The sequence below is a fragment of the Ochotona curzoniae genome, unplaced genomic scaffold (assembly GCF_017591425.1).
Source record: "Ochotona curzoniae isolate NIBS_2020 unplaced genomic scaffold, NIBS_Ocur_1.0 contig_1813, whole genome shotgun sequence".
Lineage (NCBI taxonomy): Eukaryota > Metazoa > Chordata > Mammalia > Lagomorpha > Ochotonidae > Ochotona > Ochotona curzoniae.
Genome location: NW_024465204.1, coordinates 161,510 through 187,731, shown reverse-complemented (window position 1 = coordinate 187,731; position 26,222 = coordinate 161,510). Strand labels below are relative to the sequence as shown.

The window sequence follows — 26,222 nt, the reverse complement described above, 5'->3', positions numbered from 1 at the left end:
CAGCTGAATTCATCAGTTTCTTGAGGAGACCAACTCTGGTCTATAGATATAGGTGGCAGATTATCAATTTGACCAATTATATGCCATAGTATCACATCAACAAATTTTTTCCAACATTACAGGGTTAATTAACAATGTAATACTACATTTCACTGGTACATTTTTTACAAATTGACAGCGTTCCAAGTTAAATTAAGGGAAACATGTGATATCTAACTTTTTGTAATTCACTTATTCCCCTTAGCATGATGGTTTCCACTTGGGCCCATTTGTCCACAAAGAAATGCATTTTGTTTTTTTTTTTAAAGAACTGAGTGATATTCCATGGAGTAAATAAGCCATAGCTTTCTTATCCAGTCTTCTGTTGATGGGCATTTCTGTTGCTTTTAAGTTTTTGCAATTATTGATTGTGCTGCTATGAACATGGGAGTGCACGTAGGTTTCTCATGTAGCAGATGTTTTGGATATATTCCTAGGAGTGCTAATGCTGGATCATATGATATGCAAATTTTCAGTTGTTTGAGTGTTCTCCATACTGATTTTCATAGAGGTTGCACCAACCTGCAGCCCCACCAGCCATGGATAAATTTTCCCTTTCCCCACAACCTCACCAGTAAGTGTTGTTGGCGGTTGTTTGCATATGAGCCATTCTTACTGGTGTTAGGTCTTACTGCATTGATGTCTTAATATGAATTTCCCTTATTGCCAACGAACTTGAGCATTTTTTCAAGTGTTTGTCATTTGGGTTTGTTCCTTTGTGAAATGTCTGCCCATTTCCTGTGCCGATTTTCTGAGTGGTTTCTTTGCTTTGGTGTTTTGGTTGTTCTGGAGATTAGCCCCATCAACTATATAGTGTGCAAAATCTTCTCCCATTTTGTGGGTTTTTTTTTTTTTTTTTGACTTTGTTGATTGTTTCCCTGCTGTGCAGAAGCTTTTTAGTTTGATATAGTCCCAGTTGTTTACTTTGGTCTTGAGTAGTATTGATTTTGGCTTTCTATTTAGAAAGTCAAGGCCTACACCTAGCTCTTGCCAAGTGTTTCCTACATTTTCTTCCAGCAGTTTGAAGGTTTTTGAGTGTAGGTTTAGGTCCTTTATCTTTTTTGATTTGATCTTAGTGTATAGTGAGAGATGCAGATCTATCTTCTCGTTTCTACAGGCTATCAGTCAGTTGTAACAACATCATTAATTGAAGAGACCTACTCATTTGTGTGGGTTGTTGTCTTTTTTTTTGTTCTTTGTGAAAGATTAATCAGCTGTATCTGTGTGGGTTCCCATCTGTTGTTTCTATTCTGCTCCATTGGTCCTCCTCTCTGTGCCTGTACCAAGCTGTTTTGATGACAACCTCTCTGTAGTATGCCTATAGGTCATTTTTTTTTTTTTTAGTTCTATGACGAATGTTTTAGGTACTTTGTTTCAGATTGCATTGAATGTGTATATTGCTTTTGGTAGTATGGATATCTTGACGATATTGATTTTACCTATCCAGGAGCCTGGGATGTTTCTCCATCTTTTGAAGTCCTCCTCAATTTTTTTTTTTTTTTAAGCTTACTGTGGTTGTCTTCAAAAAGATCTCCTACATTTTTGGTGAGGTTAATTCCTAGGTACCTGATACTCTTCTGTGTTATTTTGCATGGTATGATATTAGCAAGATCTTTTTCCATGTTGGGGGCTGTTTGCATACAATATGGCTGTTGTTTTTTGTTCACTTATTTTGTACCCTGCCACCCTACCACACTCTTTTATAAGTTTTAGCAGTTTCTGTATTCCGTGTCTAGGTATTCTAGGAAAACAATCATGTCGACTGCGAATAGTGAGAGCTTGGCTTTTTCATTTTCCATTTGGATTCCTTTGATTTCTTTCTCTTGTCTTATGGCCTCAGCGAATACCTCCAGGATTATGCTGAATAGCAGTAGAGATAGCAGTCATCCTTGTCTTGTTCCAGATCTCAGTGGGAAGGGTTCCAGTTTTGCTCCATTCAGGCTGAGGCTGGCATTGGGGTTTTCATATATTGCTTTGATTGTGTTCTGGATTGTTCCTTCTATGCCTATCCTGGCTAGGGTTTTCAGCATGAAGTGGTGCTGGATTTTGTCAAAAGCCTTTTCTGTGTCTATTGATACTATTATATGATTTTTGTTCTTCAGTATTTGGATGTGGTGTATTACATTTTCGGATTTTGAATGTTGAACCATCTCTGCATGCCAGGAATGAATCCTAATTGATCTGAATGAATGATCTGTCTGCTTTCTTTTTATTCTATTGGCTAGGATTTCATTGAGAAACTTAGCATCAATGTTCATCAGGGATATCAGTCTGTAGTTTTCCTTCTCTGTTAGTTTTCTTACGGGTTTTGGGATTAAGGTGATGTTGGCTTCATAGAATGAGTTTGGAAGTGTTGCTTCCTTTTCTTTTGCTCTGAATACTGTGTAGAGGATTGAGTTCGTTCTGCTTGGAATGTTTTGGATAACTTTGAAGTGAAAACTTCTGGGCCTGGACTTTCTTTGTTGGAAGATCTTTGATCACTGAGTTGATCGCTGCCTCAGGTATGGGTTTGTTCAGGTGTTCTGTTGACTTTGAGCAAAGTTTTGGTAAGTGGTGGGAGTCCAAGAACCTTTCCTTTTCCTGGTTGTCTTCTCATTTGTTGGAGTATAGTTCATTGTAGTAATTTCTAACTATTTTCTTAATGGTTGCAGTGTCAATTCTTATGCTGCCTTTTTCATCCTTGATGCTGTTAATCCTCATTTTCTCTTGTTTTTCTTTGTCAGTCATTCCAGTGGGGTGTCTATTTTGTTTGTCTTCTCCAAGAACCAGCTTTTTGATTCATTCATTTTGTGTATAGTTTTTTTTTTTTTAATTTCTATTTGGTTTATCTCCTCCCTTATTTTGATGATATCTTATTTCCTTTTGTTTGAAGGGTCTATTTGTTGCTGTTTCTCTAATTTCTGGAGGTGGATGTTTAATTCTTGTAATTGGTATCTTTCTTGGGCTTTGACATATGCACCAACTACTATGAAATTACCACACAAGACTTCTTTGGTGGTTTCCCACAAGTTCTGGAATGTTGTGTTTTATTTTTTGCATGTTTCCATAAATATGTTTTGATCTTGTCCTTTATTTGTTCTCTGACCCACTGCTCATTTAGTTGTTCAGTGTCCAGGTGTTTATGCACTTCCTGGGGCATATTGATTTGTTGATTTCCTGTTTCACTCCATTGTGGTCTGAGAAAGAGCATTGTATGACTTCGATGTCTTTGAAGTTAGTGAGGCTTGCTTTGTGCCCTATCATGTGGTCAATTCTGGAGAAGGTGACATGCACTGCTGAAAAAAATGTGTATTCTGTGTCTGAGGGTGGAGGTTTCTATAAATGTTCACCAGGTCCATTAGTTCTATTGTCTGTGTGAGTTCTACTGTTTCTCTGTTAAATTTCTGTTTTGATGATCTGTCTATTGCTGTTAACTGAGTTTTGCGGTACCCCAGGATTCTTGTGTGTTCCCTCTTAATTCTATCAGCAATTGCTTCACGTACTTTGGTGCACCCGTGTTTTTGTGTATAGATGGTAATAATAGTAATCAATTGCTGTTGGAAGGTTCCCTTCAGCAATATGAAGTGTCCATCTCTCTCTCTTTTGATGTTTGTCACATTGAAGTCTAAGTCATCTGAGATTACAACAGCTTCTGTGGCCTTTTTTTTCTCTTCTATTGGCATGAAATATCATTTCCCATCCCTTCTCTTTCAGTTTCTCCGCATCCTTTTTGGTTAGATGTGTCTCTTGTAGGCAGCATATGGTTGCATTCTGTTTATTAATCCATTCTGTTAATCTGTGTCTTTTGACTGATGAATTTAGGCCATTTGTGTTTAGTGATAACATTGAGAGGTTGTGATATTGAGCTGCCATGTGCATGTGTAAGCGTGCTAGTGTGTGTGTTTTCCTCTATTGGAATCTCTGATTGGTTGACTTTCCTCATGTGGTTTTTAGTGGGGAGGTCTTCCCATTTGCCATTTTGGTTCCGACTTTCATTTTTTCTTTCTGTGTGTAGCACATTCCTAAGGAGATTTTCTTTAGCTGGTTTAATGCTGGCATATACTTTAAGTTTCTCTTTACTGTGGAAGAATTTAATTTCATTTTCAAATGCAAACAAAAGCTTCACTGGGTGCATTATTCTTGGTTTGCAGTTGTTTTGTTTCAGGATTTGAAAGGTTTTACTCCATTCTCTCCTTGCCTGTAGTGTTTCTTCTGAGAGATAGGCTGTGATTCTGATTTGCCTTCTCTGAAAGTAATTTTATCCTTTCTTCTTATTTGCCTTAGGATAGTTTCCTTATGTTCACTTGAGGGGAGCATGAGGACCACATGTCTGGGCCAGGGTCTCTTGGGGTCAGATCCATGGGTGGTTCTCGGACCTTCCTGAATTTCTGCTGGATTTATATTTCCAGTGTTCTGGAAGTTCTCCTGTATCATTTCATTGAACACTCGTTTTAAGCCTATCTCTTTTCTACTCCTTCTGGAAGGCCAATTATTCTAATATTTGATTTTTGAGGTTGTCCTTCATTTCCTGTATGGACCTGTTGGCTTTGTTCAGGTTTGTTCCAAGTGTTTGATGAGCTGCTGACTTTCATTCTCGTTGTCTTCCATTTCTGATATTCTGTCCACTGCTGTGTTCATTCTGTTAGTTAGGCTTTCAATTTTGTGTTCAAGATCGAGGATTCCCTTTCTGAGTTGGTTTATTTCTGCAATGACATGGTTTTTTAATTTCTTGGACTCTTCCCCAAACTTCTCTCTGTCTCTGATGAATTTCATCACTATTTTCTTAAATTCCTTATCTGATAATTTCTCTATGACTTCATCTCACATCTCAGAAATTGAGATTAGTCTTTTTTTGTAATTTTGGGTGGGGCTAGTGCTTAATCTTTCTTCTGTGTCATGACTTTTTCTGCTACTTCTCATTTTGTAGTTTCTTGTTGTCAGTGTCCCTTGACCAGCAAGTCAAACCCGGACACTTGTAGTCCTTGCAGAATCTTTATTGTGGAGAAGACACAACAAAACCAACACAGCAGCCGCCGTGCAGCCGCGCAGCAGCTACACCATTGCAAGGCGCGCTCTCTCCCTCTGAGGCACGCTCTCTCCCCCCTCCCTGGTTCTCTGGCTCCCTTATATATTGGATAACCAGGCAAATCGACATAGAGGTCACCTGTGCATGCACTGTGCAGGCCAATCATCACACATCATGCGCTGTCCACGCACCATCCACGCACCCCTGGGCCAATCACAGCAGACTTGCTGTGGCTTGTTTTTTCTAGCACAGGAGGAAGCAGCTGTCTGGTGCTGTCAGTTTAGGGTGTGGGAGTCAGGCTCCCTACAGCTCCCCCTTTTGTTTTATTAATCACAGGACTGTGCCTGTCTTAGGTGTCCTGGTGTAGGCTCTCCTTACCCGTCATCAGCTAACCACATGGCTCGTGGCGCCTGGCTTAGGTTGGTAGAGCCTTACTGGATCCTTACCCGTCTTTGATTACCAGTCCATATTGTTAAGCCATACCTCAGGGCATTCTTGTCTAGCCAAGGCCATGACAACCTGCACTAACAACACCTGTTGTTGCTGCTGTTGCTAAAATGCATCTGCATAGAGTGCGAATGGCCCAGGCTATCAGATCATCACAAGCATGCATACGCCAATCATTCCAGCCCACTGCTTAGCAAAGGATAAACACTTTATCAACGAATTAGTCCATGGTTCCACAGAAGCAATTTCCACCTTGATAGCGTTAATGGTAAGAGTTTGTGTCCACAATTCGGCAGTCAAATTATCAAAATGAACAGACATTGAATGTGATAAATGGTACATAAAACCCAAGCATTCCAAGGTCTGGATGTCACTGATTGTACTGGGTCCTTGTAGGAAAAATTGTATCCCGGGAAGGTGTCATTGGTATAAGTCAGAAACAGATTGGACAAGTTCAGCCAGGAGCCACCCTACAAGGGTGACAGTGCTCTGGCAGCCAGTCCACTCTGGCGGCTATGGCCATTGGTCCATACAACGAGGGAGGAGCTGACAAACTCCCAGTCACAAAATGGTTCCCGCATTGTGAGTGTGGGCAAAAAGCAGGGTACCTGACCCGTCAGGAGATGTGCCCATCCTCCTGAGCTGTTCCTCTGAAATTGTCCAATGGTCTGGTTCACCAATAGGATGCAAGGTCTGGTCCCATTTGCCCATGAGGGGCTTTGAAAACAAACCGATCCGTACAATTGAATTGTCCGGTGTGTGGATGGCTCTGTGGGGTTTTCCAGGGGTACCACCAGTAGTCCAATAGTCGCGTTGGTGTTGAATAATGGGGGCAGCATTGATGAACTATTGGTCACCAGTAATGGCACTGACCATGCCTTCACGATCGCCCACAGTTGAAGCTGTTGGCTCAGTGTTCTGGAAGGCAGCAGTGTTACCAGCAGGATCACCGACCCGAGCGTCCAGGGCTTCATCTTGGATGTTGTCCGGCACGGAGGCTCTCACCACTCTCATTAGGCGCTCTGGTATCCACACAGGGGCCTCTGAATCCTGCGGAAAAGCACAAACTGCATATCGCATCTGCCTCAACACCGGATGCGGGACCTTGCACTGTTTAGTTAACACATCCTTCCATATCACTTGTTCCTGAGTAATGCTGCAACCCAGGGCGTGGCATTCGGCAGCAGACCAGCCATCCAAATTTCACATAAAAAAATTATAAATATAAATGACAAGGGCCAATTAATGTTTGGGGCTATTGGGATAAAGGGTGGCCCCTACTCCCCCTTTTTGTTTTATAAGTAGATTTTTGAGGGTGGAATGAGCACGCTCCACTATGGCTTGGCCTGTGGGATTATAGGTTATGACAGTGGAATGTGTAATACCAAATTCTGCACAAAAAGTGGCAAAGGCCTTTGCTGTATAAGCAGGGCCATTTTCCGTTTTCAACATACGGGGCACAGCCCAAGCGGTGAAGGCATGCAAACAATGCGAGATAACATCCTGCACCTTTTCACTGTATGGGCTGAGGCGAACAGGACTCCTGAGCAGGTATCAATGGAGACATGAACAAAGGATAAATGACCAAAGCTTGGAATATGGTAACATGCATCTGTCACACATGATTGGGTAACAAACCATGTGGATACACACCAACATGAGATTGAGAAAGAAAAGGAGCACAAGATTGAAATTCGCTAATATAGACCGAGCTGTCCCCGAGCAATAGAAAAACACTTCATTAGGGTGCGGGCACTAACATGCCAGTACTGATGGAAATGCTGGGCTTCTTCTTCCAATGAAAGTGCCAATAAAAACTGAGAGGCAGCATCAGCCATAGCCATAGTATTGCCCTGGGCCAGGGGTCCAGGTAGAGCAGAATGGGCACGAATAAAACCAATATAGAGGGGATTTTTTCGGGACAACAAAAGCTATCGAAACTGGAACAGAGCTTCATGGATGGTGGACCGTGGTAAAATATATTCCACCAGCTAAAAGCACTTCAAAGCATGCACCACATAGAGACTATCAGATAAAAGATTCAAGGATTCAGGCACAAGGCCCAGGGCCAGGGCAACGGCAGCTAGCTCTGCGGACTGCGGAGAAGAAAAAGCAATGGCTAAGGGAAAAATGTGGGTACCCGAATCATTACACCAGTCCCGCCTTTGGCACCATCAGTAAAGACCACTGCAGCATTGGGTATGGTCCTATCCTTGACTATCTGAGGGAAACAAAGTGGCACCTGTTTGCAGAATTGTACCCAAGGATGTGATGGGTAATGAGTATCAAACTGTAAGGCAAAACAGGATGCTAAAATGGCCCAAACATCCATAGTCTGACATAGAACATCAATCATAGCCCTTGAATAGGGAATTACACACATGGCAGGATAAATACCAAAAGCTTTGCAAGCTCTTTCAACAGCTTTCAAAATCACTTGACCCATAACTTCAGGAAAGGCAGCCAGCACTTTGGGGGGTTGCATAGGTAATTAAATCAAGACTAATGGTCCTCCTTGCCACAATAAGGCAGCAGGAATACTCTCTGGAATTACTAAAACAGATAAGTGTTGGGTAGGATCACAACGCTTGACCTGTGCTTCTTGTAAGCACTGCTGCACCAGTTCTAGGGCTTTGCGCCCAGCAGGCATGAGTGTCTGAGGAGAATCCAGGGCAGGGCTTCCATGAAGGATGGAAAATAATGGTTCTAAATCTTTGGTGGTAATACGCAGGTACGGGCGAATCCAATTGATATGGCCCAAAAGCTGTTCAAAGTCATTAAGAGTGTTTAACCCATCCAATTTAATATTTACCTGTAGCGGGGCCACCGGTCGAGCAGTCAAATGCAGGCCCAAATATTTGACATCTTGGCCCTCTTGAATCTTCTCAGGGGCAATATATAACTTCCAGGCTGCTGGTTCCTGCTTCAGGCACACTAAGGCGGCCTGCACCTCTACCCTCTGCTCTCCTGCTACAAGGATATCATCCATATAATGATAAATGCACAAATGTGAAAACTCTTTTCTGACTGGGAACAATGCCTGGGCTACATATAATTGGCACATAGTGGGACTATTCATCATACCCTGTGGAAGCACAACCCACTGATATCTTTGATCTGGGCCTAGATGGTTAATGGAAGGTAATGTAAAAGCAAAACGCTTTGAATCTTGATAATGCAAAGGTATAGAAAAAAAAAAAAACAACCCTTGATATCAATCACAATTAAATACCAATCTCTAGGAACGGCAGTGGCTAATGGAACACCAGGTTGCATGGCACCCATAGGCTGCATGGTGGCATTAATGGCATGAAGATCATGCAACAATCGCCATTTGCCTGACTTTATCTTGATCACAAAAATAGGAGTATTCCAAGGTGATGTAGAGGGGACTATATGCCCTAGGGTTAATTGTTCCGTGACAAGCTCCTGAGCAGCCAACAGTTTTTCATGGGTAAGGGGCCACTGTGACACCCACATGGGTCCATCGCACACCCAAGTGATTTTTAATGGCTGCTGTTTGGCAGCGGCCCCTGCTGAAAACCCAGTCCCTGTCCTATCTTGGGTCGGGCACTAACAGGATCCACATTTCCCTCTCTTCTTTGCCTATCCCTTTTCATGAATATCCCATACTTATATCCCATAATATATATATCCCATAATATGCCAGGCTTGCAAGCTTCCTACTTGATTAAACTGATTGCTCAGCTGCAAGCCCATGGAGCTGTGCACTTCCTGTCCCCATAGAGTGACAGGAATGGGGCAGATTCTGAACTCCCCTGTTCACTCCTTCCCAAAGTAGAGGCTTCTTCCTGCATGTTTCGGAGAACCTCCTCTCCCTCCTGTATTATCTCTCAGTACTTTCCTGACTTATCTGCTAGGCAAGATCTAACGAACATCCAGAACCCTACGATCCCTGGTGGTAGGGGCATATGCGGAGCCGCTCGGGCTAAGTCTCGACCTAAACGTTCCCACTGCGGCAGCGTTAGGAGTCCCTCCTCTAGAAACCACGGAGCATGCCGCTGTGCTATCTGCAAAAATGAAAGTACTGTCTGTGCCTTTACTGGCGTTCTATTCTTCTTCAGTAGGATCTGCAGTAAACACTACATGTGTACTGAAGAATTTGAACTCCCCATAGTGTTACCACTTCTGGTGAGCTTACTCTTGTTGCCATCCAGCGTACCTAGCATATGCTTCCCTCTCAAGGCAGCTCCCTGAGTCTGCTCAGCTCCTTTTCAATCTCCCCGCTTCCAAGCTCCCTGAGTCCTTGCTCAGCTCTGTTTCACATTCCCCGCTTCTGTGACTCCCTGGGCTCTTATTCCCAGCTACGGCTTACCTGTAGTTCCGATCCCAGTAACAGCACCAGATGTCAGGGTCCCTTGGCCAGCAAGTCAAATCCGGACACTTGTTGTCTTTGCAGAATCTTTATTGTGGAGAAGACACAACAAAACCAGCACAGCAGGCACCATGCAACCGAGCAGCAGCTACACCATCACAAGGCGCGCTCTCTCCCTCTGAGGCATGCTCTCTACCCCTCCCCGGTTCTCTGGCTTCCTTATATATTGGATAACCAGGCAAATCGACATAGAGGTCACCTGTGCCTGCAGCGGGCAGGCCAATCATCACACATCATGTGCTGTCCACGCGCCATCCAAGCATCCCTGGGCCAATCACAGCAGACATGCTGTGGCTTGTTTTTTCTAGCACAGGAGGAAGCAGCAGTCCGTTGCCATCCGTCTAGGGTATGGGATGCAGGCTCCCTACATCTTGTCATTTTGGGATTTTAGCCTCTAACTTGCTTGTCCTCGGCCGCTGCCCTCAGTTCTGTAGCCTGGAGGTGGTATGATCCAGCTAATGCTGAAAGGTATGTTGTTAGAAGTTTAATTCTTCTTGCTGTATTGGGGACAGCAGGTGATGGTGGGGTGGGTGTTGGGTTTTTCATAAGCCTCTGAGATTATATCTCTGCAACCCAGTTCTGCTGCACCTAGTTGTTTAGGTTGTTTCTTACATATAGAAACAACCAACAGGGATAGTTTCCAACAGGGATAGAGTGTGGACGAGAGACTTTGTAGATTTGTGCTTCTTGTCTTTGCTCTGGGTGGATATAGAGCTTGAGGTTCCACACCCTACTACACTCTCACAAATGTGCTCCACTGCTCGGAAACACACTGCTGTGGCTCGCTTGCCTGCATCTACACCCTGGTCAGCAGACTCTGTTGAGCTGCTTCAGAAAGCTCTGTGGCCCAGGCCCTAATGCGAGGCTACTTTTCCTGTTGCACTTTTTCAAAGCCACTGTGAGATACATTGTCATCTTTCTGTTAGCCCACACCTCTGTCCTGATCAGTTGACTCTGTTGTATAGTGCCCCACCTGTGGGAAAGGAGCTGAGCACATCAGGGGGTTGCGCCTGAGCTTCCAGTTACCTGATGCTCAAAATCCACAGCCCCTAGCTGGGTTAGGAAAGCTCTGTGTGCCCTGGCCTTGTGAGGCTCCCTGTTACACTCTCTCAAAGGCACTGACACACTGTCATGTCCCTCCAAGCCAGCTATCCTGTGCATTGGTCCTCATTGTCTGACTGTGTGGAGCAGTGCCACCCCACCTCTGGAGTTGGAGCTGAGCAGAGCAGGGTGTTCCGCTGGAGCTTCCATCTGCCTGCTGCTCACATTCCATAGCCCCTAGCTGGGTTAGGAAATCTCAGTGGCCTGGACCTAGTGAGGCTCCGCTCCTTGTTGTACACTCTCAAAGATGCGCCCCAGTTGTAAGGTACTCATCTGTGTCTGTACTTAACCTACACCTCTTTCTGGGTTGGCAGATTCTGTGGTGTGGTGCCCCACCTCTCAGGCCTCACCTGCTCAGGTTGAGCACAGCAGAAATTTCTGTCACTAAACCAAAGTTTGGAATTGAGATTCTGAGACCCAGCCCAAGAGCAAGGCTCCAGCCCCCTCTGCACTTTCTCAATAGTGCTGACCTGTTGAAATGTGTGCTGCTGGAACCCCCATCCCTGCTTGTCCTCAACCTCTGCAGAGGTTGATGGACCCCCTTCCCTGCTTGTCCACAACCTCTGCAGAGGTTGATGGACCCTATGTTCAAACCTGTAGCCACCTTTAAAGGTTTACAGGACTCCAGTGGTTTGAGGCTCCAGCTCGTGTGGGGATTTGTTTTTGTAGCTGCCTTTGTCTTCCCTGGATCGGCTGAGACTACATGGGCATTCCCCCTGCCTGGGACCACAGCTCACTAAGTTTTGCACGACGTGCTGCCTTTCCTTTTGTTCTCTTTCTGGCTGTCCCTCCAATCTCTGTTGATATTCTTACTTCAGTGAAGTCCAGTGACCTTCCCACTCCTCTACCTGCAATTCTGTGTCCTGGTTTGTTCCTGTGCTGGATGTGTCCTGCTCTCTCCATGCTCCACCTTTTATCAGCTCTTAGATGTCAGCCACCTTTTTCCCGTTCCCATCATTCAGTTTAGAGGCACATCAACAGAGGATGACCATAGCCCTGTGATACAACGGACAGTCTTTGAACCACTATGGAGACCACATTCGTCTAGGTAGAACAAGGACCCAGAGTAATGCTTTGACACATCCTTGGGGCTGTCCCTTGTAGGAAGTTGTCGCCCTGTTCAGTGATGTCCTACTATGGGCTGCCATACATTCCAGACACTGTCCTGCATTTCGATTCCTAGAGTAGTAGCAAGCTGTCACTAAAAGGGCGTGTTGGTGGTGCAAGTGTGTGGGGGTGGGCTTTTGTAGCAGTCTGATTCCCATGTATTATAATCCAGCTGCCACAGGGGGTGTGGAGCTCCAGATGACAAGAAGCTCGCCGGCATGGTGGTGGATAAGTTGGACCAAATGGCAGGTGACAGCACAGCAACTTTGGTGGAGCTTGAGCTCAGCGCTCACTCTTGCTTCACTCACCTACGTCTATTTAGCAGTGCCTATACAGGGAGCATCCGGATTGGCTGCCCCTCCGTGACCAAAAAGTGTTCTGTGCTTGTACCGGCTGTCCAATCAGCACATGCCTGGTCATAAGTGGCCCCAAATAATATGGCCTCAGCATTCTAGAAAAACCAGGGCAACAGAAAGGCCCATTTTGTCATGGCACAGGAAGCAGGCAGGTGACTCAAGCTCTGCTTTCTGTCATCTTTCCTTCAGTGCCCCTCCATACTACCGCTACTGACCCTCCCACCCTGACACATATCCCCACAGGACCTACCAGGGAGGAAATCCAGCCTCCGTGTAAGCAAGCTGTCCATGAGTGTATGGGGCTTGTTTGTCTTCTGAGTGGGAATTTGCCAATATGCTGATAACAGAGTGAAGCCCAGTAGTTTTGCAACACTCTTAATAGGAAAACATTTATCCTGGTTTGTACTTTCATTGTCATTCACTTTAGAGTCATGTAGACAGAGGATGGCCATAGCCCTGTGATACAAGGGAGAGTCCTTGATCCTCTATGGAGACCACAATCATTTAGGTAGAACAGAGAGAGACTCACAAGAATGGTTTCACACTGCTGCAATCTGTGCTGTGTGCGTGTAGGCATGAAATTTTAGAGAAACAGCTGAACTTGAGAGTAAATGCTATTGATAATGTTTTGTTGATTAGGCCATTATATGCACACAGGAGTACAATTAAACCCATGATATTTCTGGAAACCTTTTTATGTACGTACTGATTGCCCTGATCTTGGAACCAGACAGATAGCATGCCTTCTGCTAAATGGCTTAATAAGAAATTTACAAAGTAATGGATGTAATAGAAGTGATTGCTGAAACTGCTATAGCAATAAATATATTCATTGTTATCGCAAAGGCTAGCCTCTCTTTGCAATGTTTTGGAGCATAGAAAATGTAATTGTTTTAGCTGCTTTTATAATTTTTAGCTAGAGGAATTAAGGATGCTTTTATTAATGAAAAATGCTTTATTGTTTATGGGGTTGTAGGAGTCTATATTTGTGAGGGGATTTAACATTTGAAGTTTCTGTTTTAGATTTTAGGTTTTTCCCTTGTAAACTTTTTTACCAATAAATAATGGGTAAATTATAGAAATAGAAATGTGGTAGAAATGTACTACTAATTAGCAGCTAATCTCATGTGCCTTGGCCTTGAAGTCCTGCCTGTTACTCCATGGCTACAGTTGAAGAGTAAATAATGGTTTGCTTTGAAGAATGTGGATACAGTATTTTGCAGAATTTTCTTTAGGGACACCTGCTTAGCCTTGAAGTGCAGAAGGAATAACCAAATGTCTGTACCTGCCCCCTTAGACTTGAAGTAAAAATAGAATAATCAGTTACTTGTGCAGAAGCTATGAGCACAGCTTTTCCTTGAGCTGTTGTGAGAATGCACCAAATGGCTGTGTCTGTGTCTTTCTTTATCACAATCTCCACACACCCTTCCTGAGCTCTGAACTTCCCTGAGCTGGACTCCAGCGTAACACAACATTGGGGCTGTCTCTGGTATGAAGTGAGCACCCTGCTCAGCCAGGGCCAACAATGGGGGACAGATACATGGCATAAGCTGCCATGCATCTTGGAGTCATGTGGTAGCAAGAAGCGTGTAGAAGGAGGTGTGGGGGAGCACAGGGGTGGTGTGTGGGATGTTGTAGCAGTTTGAAGCAAACAGCATTGTAAGCCAGCAGCCACAAATTACAGGAACGCCACATCCATGAAGGTGGATGAGTTGGACCAACAGCACAGCAAATTTGGTGGACTGTGACCTCAGTCACAGATGAAGCGTCTGCAGACCCCAAAGGATGAAAATCAATAAGATAAGGCTCAGGCCTACTATACCAGCCCATTGGCATGCAATGGAAAAAGACCCTTTAGTATCCAATTTGTCCATTGCTCTATCATGGCAAACTATACTTTGTGCTATTTATGGCTAATATATGGGATCTTTGTTCCTAACTCAAATTATAAGAACCTGAAGGTCACTTTCTTTCACCTGAATGGGCATGGGAATAAGCTGTGGAATGCTCACCAGCACCTCAGTGCTTGAGCCATTTCAACTCTGGCTAAGGGCTCACTTAACTGCAGAGCAGTTCAAAAAGGTAACATTAGCACTCGTAAAAGCAATAAACATAAATGGAGCTTGTACACATGCATAAATAGCTTTAGATGTGGATAAGTGCAGATCATCTTTGCTATGAAGGGCCCTCCAAACGTTGCACCCTATGGTGTCTATCTGGGCATAAACAGGCTTGGGACAATCTATTTGGTTTTCCTGTCCCACTTGAACACCTTTCCCAAGGAGTAAGTCTACATCCCATACAGGTTTCACTGCTTGGTCATTACGATGAGTGGTGTCTAGTGCTAAATCTCAGCAGGCTGAGCGCCAGACCAAATACTGTCCAGGGGACAGGGTGGCTTTAGCTATTTTTTTTCCAATCATCAGGGGTCAATGCCAAGCCTGCTATCTGTTCCAGCACCGTGAGGGTGAAGAGGGAATGAATACTACAGGAATCAACTGCGGTCTTTAAATCTTTAATTAACTTGAAATCAAGTGAGACCCAGAAGCGAACTGGGGGATTTTGTGTTCTATCCTCTGTAACTGGAAACACTTGGCCTGCCTCTGCAAAATTGTGACATGAACTTGCACCCTGAGGTGAGGGAAGGGCACAGTTTCTCTCCTGGCACTGCAAGGGCAGCAGAGTTTGCGTGAGTCGGGGGGGTCTCCTGCAGGGGGAGCTGGCTACAAGATAAACCTTTCTGATTACATTATGGCAGTGTCGAATTTCTGTACGAGCTCATCAATATCCTCACTAGAGGTTACCACCAGACTGCCTGAGTCTGAGTATTCTTCACTGCTATTTCCTCCTTTTAAGGAAGCTTCTTCCTGCATTGAAGACGTTAAATTGCCCATATTTCTAACACATTTGCTCTTCGCTAACCCGTGAACTTGACTCCTCACTAGATCACAAACTTGACTGTTCGCTAAACCATGAACTTGACTGGTTGCTAAACCATGAACTCGAGGTTAACGTGGCTCGAGGTTAACTCGAGCCACCTATTGTGGCTTCCTGAGCAAAAGGCTCAGTTGTAAACTAATTCCCACTGTAAGAGACTCTCTGATCGATCTGTTCAGCTGCTTAACTTCTTGGTGCTCACCAGCTGACATGTATCTGAGTTACAGCACCAATTATTGGGCTCTCCCCTCTTATGGAAGAAATCACTCAACACTGGAAAGCGTCTCAGAGGTGTTTTAGTCAGACCTTCTGTGAAACCATTATGTCCATTAATTCCGTTTGGCAGAAGCCGAATCCTCACACCCCCAAAGCCCTGGCATATATATATCAATCCTATCCAATCATCTTAAAGATCACTAAGGCACGCCAATCAAGGCAAAGGGCCAAACACAGGACAGGATATTGTGAGTGCCCCCAATGTTTTAAACAACCTAGGGGAGTAGGCTTACAAAGTTATGGGTGTTAAACTGATAAAATAGCCAACCACCATACACACACAACAACATCACCTGCCATTCACTTTTTTGGCAGCTGCTTACTACTCCAGAAATCCAAGATGCAATACAGCTTATGACATAGACATGTTCCCCATAGTTAGAACTCACTAAGCAGAGCATCCACTTCATAAAAGGGACCACTTTGACTGTGTGTCAAACCATTCTCTTGGGTCCCTTTTCTACCTAGATGAATGTGGTCTGCAGAGTGGCTCAAGGACTGTCCATTGTGCAGAGGGTTATGGCCATCATCTGCCTATGTGACTCTAAAGAGAATGACAATGAAACCACAACCAGGGGAAACAATTTTTAAGTAACAATGTTGCAAAAGCTTGCAGCTTCACACCGTTTTCAGTATATTGTCACATCCCCACTTGGTAGACACCCAAGCCCCATACAATGCTAGGCAGGTGGCTCCCATGGTGGCTGTAGATCCACTGTGGTAGTCTGTGTGTATGTGTGTCTGTGTGGGGGAGGGGGAGGTTTGGCAGGGGTTGGGACAGAGAGGCGTTGTGCTGAAGACCACAGAAAGCAGAGCTTGAGACACTGGCCCGATTTCTGCACCAGGCCAAAAGTGGCCATTATATCACCATGGCATTTCTACACTGCTGAAGCCACAGCATGCCGGGCCACTTATGACAAGGCAGCTGCTGATTGGCAGTTGGTTACAGCCACAGAGCCCTGTTTCATCATGGAGAGGCAAACAAATACGATGCTGCCTGTACCTGGACAGCCGAATGGACTTACATAACTGAATCAAGAGAGAGAGCTGAGGTCATGGTCCACCAACTTGCAGCTACAATGGCTCTCTCCACACACACAAACACCCACATCAACTGCCATGCCCTTCTTTGGCAGCTGCTTTCAATCCCAGGAATCTGAGATGCGCTAAAGCTTCAGACATGGACCTGTGCCCCATAGTTGGAACTCGTTGATCAGGGCACACACTTCATATAAGAAACCACCCCAATGCGTTGTCAAACCAATCACGTGGGTCTCTCCCTGTTCTACCTAGACAAATGTGGTCTTCACAGAGGATCAAGGACTCTCTCTTGTGGCACAGGGCTATGGCCATTCTCTATCTATGGAACTCCAAGCAAGAATGACAATAAACCACAACCTGGGTACAATGATTACCTAGTAACAGAGTTGCAAATCCCAGGACTACATGACATTGCTAGCATATTGGCACACTCTCAATCAGTAGACACCCAAGCCACATACACTCACAGACAGCTGGCTTTCACAGTGGCTGGACTTGCTCCCTGGTAGGTACTGTTGAGATGTGTGTGTTTTGGGAAGTGAAGGCTTGGCAAAAACTGGGTCGGAGTTGTGTTGTGTGGAAGACCACAGAAAGCAGAGCTTGAGACACCTGCCTACTTTTCACATTAGCCTAAAAGGGGCCTGTCTGTAGCCATGGCTTTTCCAGATTGCTAAGGCTGTAGCATTCCAGGCCACCTATGCCCAGGCAGCTGCTAATTGGATGGCTGATATGAACACAGAGCCCTGCTGGGTCATGGATAGGGAGCCAAATGCGATGCTGCCTATACCTGGACAGCCACATGGGCATGGGTGAGTGAAGCAAGAGTGAGGGTTGAGGTCACGGTCCACCAAACGTGATATAATGTCACCTGCCTCTTGGTCCAACTCATCCAACCCCATGCCTGGGAGCTTCCTGTCATCTGGAACTCACACCACCTGTGGCAGCTGGCTTAAATCATATGCCTATCACACTGTTACAGTAATCCACCACAAACACACACAGACCATGTGCCAACTGTCACGCACTTTTTGGCAACTGCTTGCTACCCCAGAAACCAAGATGCACCACAGCTTCTGACAGGGATCTGTCCCCCATAGCTGGACCTCACTAAGCAGGGCGCACACTTTAAACAAGTGCTGGAAAAGAGCTGAATGGTGATTTGATTTAAACAAGGGACCTTCCCCATGCAGTTTCAAATCATTCCTCTGGGCACTCCCCTGTTCTATCTATATGAATGTGGTCTTTGTAGTACCTCAAGGACTGTCAGTTGTGGCACAGGACTATGGCCATCCTCTGCCTACATGGCTCTAAAGAGAATGACAATGAAACCACAACATGTGTGAAACATTTTCATAGTAACAGTGTTGCAAAAGCCCTGGTCTTCACTCTGTTTTCAGCGTATTAGCACACTTCCACTCAGTAGACCTCATACCCCATACACTTATGAGCAGCTGGAATCAACAGTTCTGGCATCCTACCTCGTAGAGCCTGTGGAGATATGTGTGTGTGTGTGGGAAATGGATGCTGGAAAGGGGCTGAATGGCAATTTGAAGGAGACCACAGGAAGCAGAACTTAAGCCGCCTGGAGGCTTTCAGCACCAGGCAAAAAATGGCCTTTCTGTTACCATGATTTTTCCAGAATAAAGAAGCCATAGCATTCCGGGAGGCTTATGATCAGGTGGCTGCTGATTGGATGGCTGTTCCGACCACAGAGCCCTGTGAGGTCACAGAGGGGCCAACAATTTTGATGTTCTCTATATTGGTACAGCTACATGAGACTACGTGAAGGCTGATGTCATTGTCCACCAAAGTTGCTGTGCTGTCTCCTGCCTGTTGGTCCAACTCCTCTACCCCCATGCCTGAGAGCTTTGTGTCATCTGGAGCTCCACACCACATGTGACAGCTGGCTTACAATACTATATTTGCCAAATTGCTGCAATGGCCCACCACACAGACATGCACATACAACACCCTGCCATGCACTTCTTTTGCAGTTGCTTGCTACAATAAGAATCCAAGATGCACTACAGCTTCTGACATAGATCTGTCCCCTATAGTTGGACCTCGCTGGGCAGGGCACCAACTTCATAAAATGGATTGCCTGAACAATGTGGCATACCATTCTTGTGGATCCCTGTTCTATATAGCTGAATGAGGTCATCAGAGTGGCTCATGTACTGTTCATTGTGGCACAGGGCTATGGCCATCCTCTTCGTATGTTACTCTAAGAGAATGACAATGAAACCACAACACAGGTGAAATGTTTTCCCAATAAAATTGTTGCAAAAGTCCTGGGCTTCACTCCATTTTCAGCATATGGGCATTGTCCCACTGGTTAGATACCCAAGAACCATAGAGTCACGGACAGCTGGAGTCCGTTGAGGTAAGAGATCCTCACTGTAGTGCTTGTGGAATGTGTATGTGTGTTGGTGAGAGAGGGGGAAGGAATGGCCAGGGCCAGGGCTATGGATGAGAGTAGTTTGCGGAAAGATCTTGAGCCTCCTGCCAGATTTCTTCACCAGGCCAAAAGTGGCCTGTCCGTCACCATGGCTTTTCCAGAATGCTGAGGGCAGAGCATTCCCGGCTGCTTATGATCAGGTGGTGCTGAGTGGATGGCTGGGAAAGCCATAGATCCCTGTAGGTCATAGAGAGGCAGCTAATCGGGATGCTTCCAGGACTGGAATTCCACATGGGCTTAGGCGAGTGAAGCAAGGGTGAAGGCTGAGGTCATAATTGACAAAAGTTGCTGTGCTGTCACCTGCCAGATGGTCCAACCCTCCCCACCCCCATGCCTGTGAGCTCCCTGTCATCTGGAGCTCCACACCACTTGGGGCAGTTGCTTATAATCCTATGGCTGTCACACTGCTACAATGCTCCACCCTACACAGACACCAGTTACCCCCGTCACGCATTTTTTGGCAACTACTTGCTACCTCAGGAATCCAAGATGGAAGACAGCTTTGACTTGGATCTGTACCCCATAGTTGGACCTCATTGGGCATGGCATCCACTTCACACAAGAACCACTTCTACACGGGGTCAAACTATTATTGTGGGTCCCTGTGCTATCTAGACAAAAGTGGTCTCTGTAGTGGCTCAAGAAGTGTTTGTTGTGACACAAACGTATGCTCATCCTCTGCATACGTGACTCTAAACAGAATCCCAAAGAAATCACAACCCGGAAGAAATGTATTCCTAGTATCAGTGTTGCAAAATTACTGGATTTGTCATTTTCAGCATATTAGCACACTTCCACTCAGTAGTGCCTTAAGCTCCATATACACATGGGCTCCTGGATTCCAAGGAGGCTGAACATACTCCCTCATAGGGCCTATGGCAATGTTTGTGAGTCTGTGTGAGAAAGGGATGGTGAGCGGGGCAGGAGCGGCATTTTGTGGTAAGACCACAGAAAGCAGAATTTGAGCCACCTGCCCGCTTTTTGCATTAGCTCAAAAAGGGTCTGTTGCAGCCATGGCTTTTCCAGAATGCTGAGATTGTAGCATTCCAGGCATTTTATGAACAGGCAGCTCCCAATTTGATTGCTGGTATGAACACAGAGTCCTGTGAGGACATGGAGGGGCAGCCAATCGGAATGCTTCCTATATTTTTACAGCCGCATGGGCTTAGGTGGGTGAAGCAAGATTGAGGGCTGAGGTAGGGGCCACCAAACTTGTGCTGTCACCTGCCTGATCGTCCAACTCCTCCACCCCCATGCCTGAGAGCTTCTTGTGATCTGGAGCTTCACACCACCTGTGGCAGTTGGCTTATAATCCTATAGATGCGAAACTACTAGAGCGGCGCAGCCATCCCTCCCAAACACATATACACCCCATTGGCAATTGCCTGCTACTCCATGAATCCCAGATTCACCACAGCTTCTCTCCCTCCTTGTTGAACTCGCTGTGCAGCGTGCCCACTTCAGCTTTTGACATGCATTTGTCCCTCTTGGTTCAACCGTGCTGATAAGTGCACCTTTTTCATAATGCATTGGACAGCCCCAACGCTGTGTCAAACCTTTCTCATTGGTCTCTGTTTTACCTAGCAGAATCTGGTGTTCAGAGTGAGTCAAGTATTGTTCATTGTTGCACAGAACTATAGCCATTTTCTGCCTACGTGACTCTAAAGAGCATGACAATGAAACCAGTTTCATAGTACCAATGTTGCACTCCTTTTCCTGCACATTAGCACACTCCAACTCATTAGATCCCAAAGCCCTATACACTAACGGGCAGCTGGATTTCACAGAGGCTGGACATCCTCCTGTTAGGGCTTATGGGGATGTGCGTTTGTTGGAGCAGATGGTAGTTGAGGGGAAGAAAACTGAAAGCAGAGCTTGAGCCACCTGCCCACTTTCTGCACCATGTCAAAAGTGGCCTGCCTGTCACCATGGCTTTTCCAGAATGATGAGGCCTTAGTATTCTCCTCTGCTTATGTCCATGCTGCTCTTGTTAGAACAGCTGGTACAGCCACAGAGCCCTGTGAGTTCATGTAGAAGCAGCCAATTTTAATGGTCCCTATATAGTTTCAGTCGCATGGGCTTAGGTAAGTGAAGCAAGATTGAGGGCTGAGGTCACAGTCCAATAAATTTGCTGTGCTGTGACTTGCCTATTGGTTCAACTCATCTACCCCCATACTGAGAGCATCCTGCCATCTGGAGCTACACACCACATGTGGCAGCTGGCTTACAATCCTATAGATGCAAAACTAATAGAATGGCACAGCCATCCCTCCCAAACACACATACACCGCATTGGCAACTGCTTGCTACAACATGATTCCCAGATTCACCAGAGCTTCTATCCCTCCTAGATGAACTCGCTGCACAGTGTTCCTACTTCATATATGGGACAGTCCTAACGCTGTGTCAAACCATTTTTGTTGATCCCTCCCTGTGCTACCCAGAAGAATTTTCTCTCAGTAATGGCTAAAGGACTCTTCATTGTGGGCCAGGGCTATGGTCATCCTCTGTACATGAATCTAAGAGAATGACAATGAGACCACAACCTGGGAGAAACACTTTCCTAGTAACAGTGTTTCAAAAGCTCTGGGCTTCCCAAAATTTTCACATTATTGGCACACTTCCACTCGGAAGACACCCAAGCCCCATTCACTCATGGACAGCTGGCTCCCACATAGGCTGCACTCCTCCCTGATAGGACCTGTGGGGTTGTGTGTATGATTTTAGGGCTAAGAAGCAGAGGGGTGTTGGGATAATAGCACAGAAAGCAGAGCTTGAGCCACCTGCCTGGTTTCTGCACCGGGCCAAAAGACTCTCTCTGTTCCAAGGGGTTTTCTAGAATGTTGAGGCTGTAGCATTCGGGCTGACTATGACCAGGCTGCTGCTGAGTGGATGGCTGCTACAGACACAGAGCCCTGTGGGGTCACAGAGCAGTAGCCAGTCCTGACCCTTCCTCTACCAGCACAGCATAATGGGCTTTGTTGATGCAAGAGTGAAAGCTGAGGTCATGGCCCACGAAAGTTGCTGTGTTGTCACCTTCCTGTTGGTACAATTCATCCATCCCCATGCCTACCAGCCTCCAGTCGTCTGGAGCTCCACAACCCCTTGAGAACTGGCATAAAATCCAATGGACATCCAACTCTTACAACAACTCTCCTGCGTGGATGATTTGTGTGTGTCAGAGATTTGGAGGGATGTTGGTTGGAAGACCACAGAAAGCAGAACTTGAGCCACCTTCCCCTTTCTGCACCAGGCCATAAGGGCTTATCTGTCGCTCGCCAAAACTTTTCTTTTTAATATTATTATTATTAATAACCTTGTATTATGCGATACAGTTTTATAGGTACTGGAATTCACCCCCCCCCCCGCCCTGCATAACTCTTCCCCTATAGTGGATTCCTCCACCTTGTTGCATAACAACAGTTCAAGTTATTTTGAGATTTCTTCATTGCAAGCATAGAGTCCAGCATCTTATTGTCCAGATAAGTTCAACGGCTTCTTGGGGATACCTTCTCTAGTCTGAAGGTAGAGTGAACAGAGTAAAATCCTGACCGATTAAAAGCCCCAACATAACATCAGCAACAATATACAATGTTATGGTATTAATTGACATAGGATTGAGTAAACAGTATTTTGAAAACAATGCCAGTTCTTAATCACAACCTGTGACCACTCCATTGACATTTGAACAATTGTGGTGCAAAACAGTTATAGGAGGGGTGTGTAGAGAAATCTTCAATACCTTGTTGAGGAGTACTTACTCTTTCTGTCCCACCTAGTAAGGTATGTGTGAGTCCAATATGACAAAGCTTTCCTTGTAATTCTCTATCTATTCTAATGTGTGTGTGTGCACATGTGTGTGTGTGTGTGTTTGTGGGAGGGGGCTCTGGAGTGACCCTGATGGTCATTGCAGAGAGGGTAGAGACCCAAAGTTGGAACTAATTTAGGACCAGAGAAAGCTCCCCTCCCTAGTCCTGAAGGAAGTTTACTGTTCTTCTGATTCTGAGGACTGTTCTGGGTTGCTGGCTATTGTTTCAATGACCTTGGATCCTACGAGGTAGAATTCAGGCTTTTTTCATTACCTGTGGTAGATTCAAACGGGGGGGGGGGGGTTGCCCTCTGAGTTTTAGGGCGCCGAAGCATTCCAGATCCCCATGGTCTCTTTGGCAGTTGAGACACAGTCCTTGGTGCCTGTACTGATAGTCCTTTTTGGGGATCCAGGAGTCTCCAGGGTTGGGATACAATCCTCATCCTGTCCCCATACTCCACTCTGGGGTGCCCCCCTGCTCTGTGCATTTGACCTCCTGTTAATAGGTTTTTAGGGTTGCTCTTGTTTCCCCCTGTCTATCTTTCTAGTTTAACTATTGTCTAATGCTCTTTTGAATCTATTGCCAATAAGTTACTTATTATTTTCCTAATAGGTTACAATACACGTCTTCCTCACACATGCTAACGAGATTGAAGATTTCTGTACTCTGCTGCCCCATTTCTGATTAGCAAAAGGTTTTGAAAGTAAATAGCTTTTAAAATTTTTGAAAACAAACCGGTTGAGACAGTATTAATTACAGGTTTAAAATAATTATAGGTTAAATTAAAGCAAACATGTGGTATCTAATCTTTTGGGGTTGGCTCTTTTCCTTTAGAATGATATTTTCCATTTCGGCCCTGCATTTCTTTTTTTTTTTTTTTTCTTTTTTTCCTTTTTTTTCTTTTAAGAGCTGAGTAGTATTCCATGGAATAGGTGAAGCATAGATTTCTTATCCAGTCTTCTATTGATGGGCATTTCGGTGGCTTCCATGTTTTTGCAATTACTGATTGTGCTGCTATGAACATAGGGGTACATGTTGGTTTCTCGTATAACCGGTATTTTGGATATATTTTTAGGAGTGCTATTGCTGGGTCACAAGGTATGCAGATTTTTCAGTTGTTTGTGTGTTCTCCATACTGATTTCCATAGAGGCTGTACCAACCTGCAGTCCCACCAACAATGGAGTAGCGTTCTCTTTTCTCCATATCCTTTCCAGCAAGTGTTGTTGGTGTTTGCCTGTATGTTGTCCAATTTTACAGGCCTCAGGTGGCACTGCATTGATGTCTTCATTTGGATTTTTGTTATTGCCAGAGAGTTTTAGCCCTTTTTCTCATAATTGTTTGCCATTTGTGTTTGTTCCTTTGTGAAATGTCTGCCCATTTCCCATGCCCATTTCTTGAGTGGCCTGTTTGTTTTGGTATTTTGGTTGTTTTGGGATTCTTTGTTTCTTTTTTGTTGTTGTTTGTTTGTTTGTTTTTTCTGGAGATTAGCTCTCTATCACCTATGCAGTGAGCAAAGATCATCTCCCATTCCATGAGTTGCTTTTTTACTTTGTAATTCTTGCCCTTGCTGTGCAGCAGCTTCTTAGCTTGATGAGGTCCCATTTGTTTATTTTAATCTTGATTGCTATTGCTTTTGGTGTCCATTTTAGGAAATCAGGACCTACTCCTAGATCTTGCAGGGTATTTCCAACATTTTCTTCCAAAAGTTTGAAGGTCTCTGGATTTAGTTTTCGGTCTTGTATTCATTTATGTTTGATCTTAGTGCATGGTGATAGATGCGGGTCTATCTTTGTGTTTCTGCAAGCTATCAACCAGTTGTCATAACAGCCTTTATTGAAGAGACCTTCCCCTTAGCCTGGATTGTTGTTTGTCTTTTTGTCAAAGTTTATTTGGCCATAATTGCATAGGTTTCCTTCTGTTACTTCTATTCTGCTCCACTGGTCTTCCTCTCTGTCTTTGGGCCAGTACAAAGCTGTTTTGATAACAACTACACTGTAGTATATCCAGAGAACAGGAATTGTGATTCCCCCTGTTAAATTTCTATTCTTCAGAATCGTTCTAGCTATTTGTGGGTTTTTTTGTTTCCAGATGAACGTTTGTATCATTGTTTCCAGTTTCATGAAGAATGTTTTCGGCAATTTGATTGGGATTGCATTGAATTTATATTGCTTTTGGTGCTATAAATATTTTAATGATATTGATTTTACCTATTCAAGAGCATGGCATGTTACTAATTTTTTTTGAGTTTTTGTTCAATTTCTTTTTAAAGTAATGTCTAGTTTTCTTCAAAAAGATCTCCTACAATTTTTGTTAGATTTATTTCTAGATACTTCACACTTTTCTTTGTTACTTTGAATGGTATTATGTTGGTTAGATCTCCTTCTATCTTGGGGGCTGTTTGCATACACTATGGCTGTTGATTTTTGTTTATTTTGTACACTGCCACTCAACCAAACTCTCGTATCAGTTCTAACAGTCTCTGTATTGAGTCTCTTGGCTTTTCAACGTAAAGGATCATGTCATCCATGTATAGTGGAAGCTTGACTGGTTCATTTCCCATTTGAATTCCTTTGATTTGTTTGTCTTGTCTTATGGCCTCAGCGAATACCTCCAGGACTATGTTGAATAGCAGTAGAGATAGCAGACATCCTTGTCTTGTTCCAGATCTCAGTGAGAAGGGTTCCAGTTTTGCTCCATTCAGGCTGAGGCTGGCATTGGGGTTTTCATATATTGCTTTGATTGTGTTCTGAATTGTTCGTTCTATGCTTGCCCTGGCTAAGGTTTTTAGCATGAAGTGGTATTGGATTTTGTCAAAAGCTTCTTCTGTGTTTTTTGATACTATCATATGATTTTTGTTCTTCAGTTTTTGGATGTGGTGTATTACGTTTTCGGATTCCTGAATGTTGAACCATCTCTGCATGCCAGGGTTGAATCTTACTTGATCCAGATGAATGATTGGTCTGATTTCCTTTTTTTTTTTTTTTTTTTTTGAGTTCTATTGGCTAGGATTTCGTTGAGAAACTTAGCATCAATGTTCATCAGGAAGTTTGGTCTGTAGTTTTCCTTCTCTGTCAGTTTTCTTACGGGTTTTGGGATTAAGGTGATGTTAGCCTCATAGAATGAGTTTGGAAGTGTTGCTTCCTTTCCTATTGCTTTGAATAGTGTGTAGAGGATTGGGGTTAGTGCTGTTCACAATGTTTTGTATAATTCTGTAGTGAAACCATCTGGGCCTGGACTTTTCTCTGTTTG

The 26,222-nt window shown here is 44.6% G+C and overlaps 1 long non-coding RNA gene across 1 annotated transcript; it reads right to left on the bottom strand.

The window, feature by feature from the left end:
* Positions 1-1,687: 1,687 nt before the first annotated feature.
* On the bottom strand, positions 1,688-25,482 carry LOC121148797. Its single transcript, XR_005882594.1, has 3 exons — positions 25,425-25,482; positions 21,947-21,950; positions 1,688-1,726 (listed from the first exon to the last, which is right to left on the bottom strand). It is a non-coding gene; the product is annotated as an uncharacterized LOC121148797 (long non-coding RNA).
* Between the last annotated feature and the right edge of the window lie 740 nt (positions 25,483-26,222).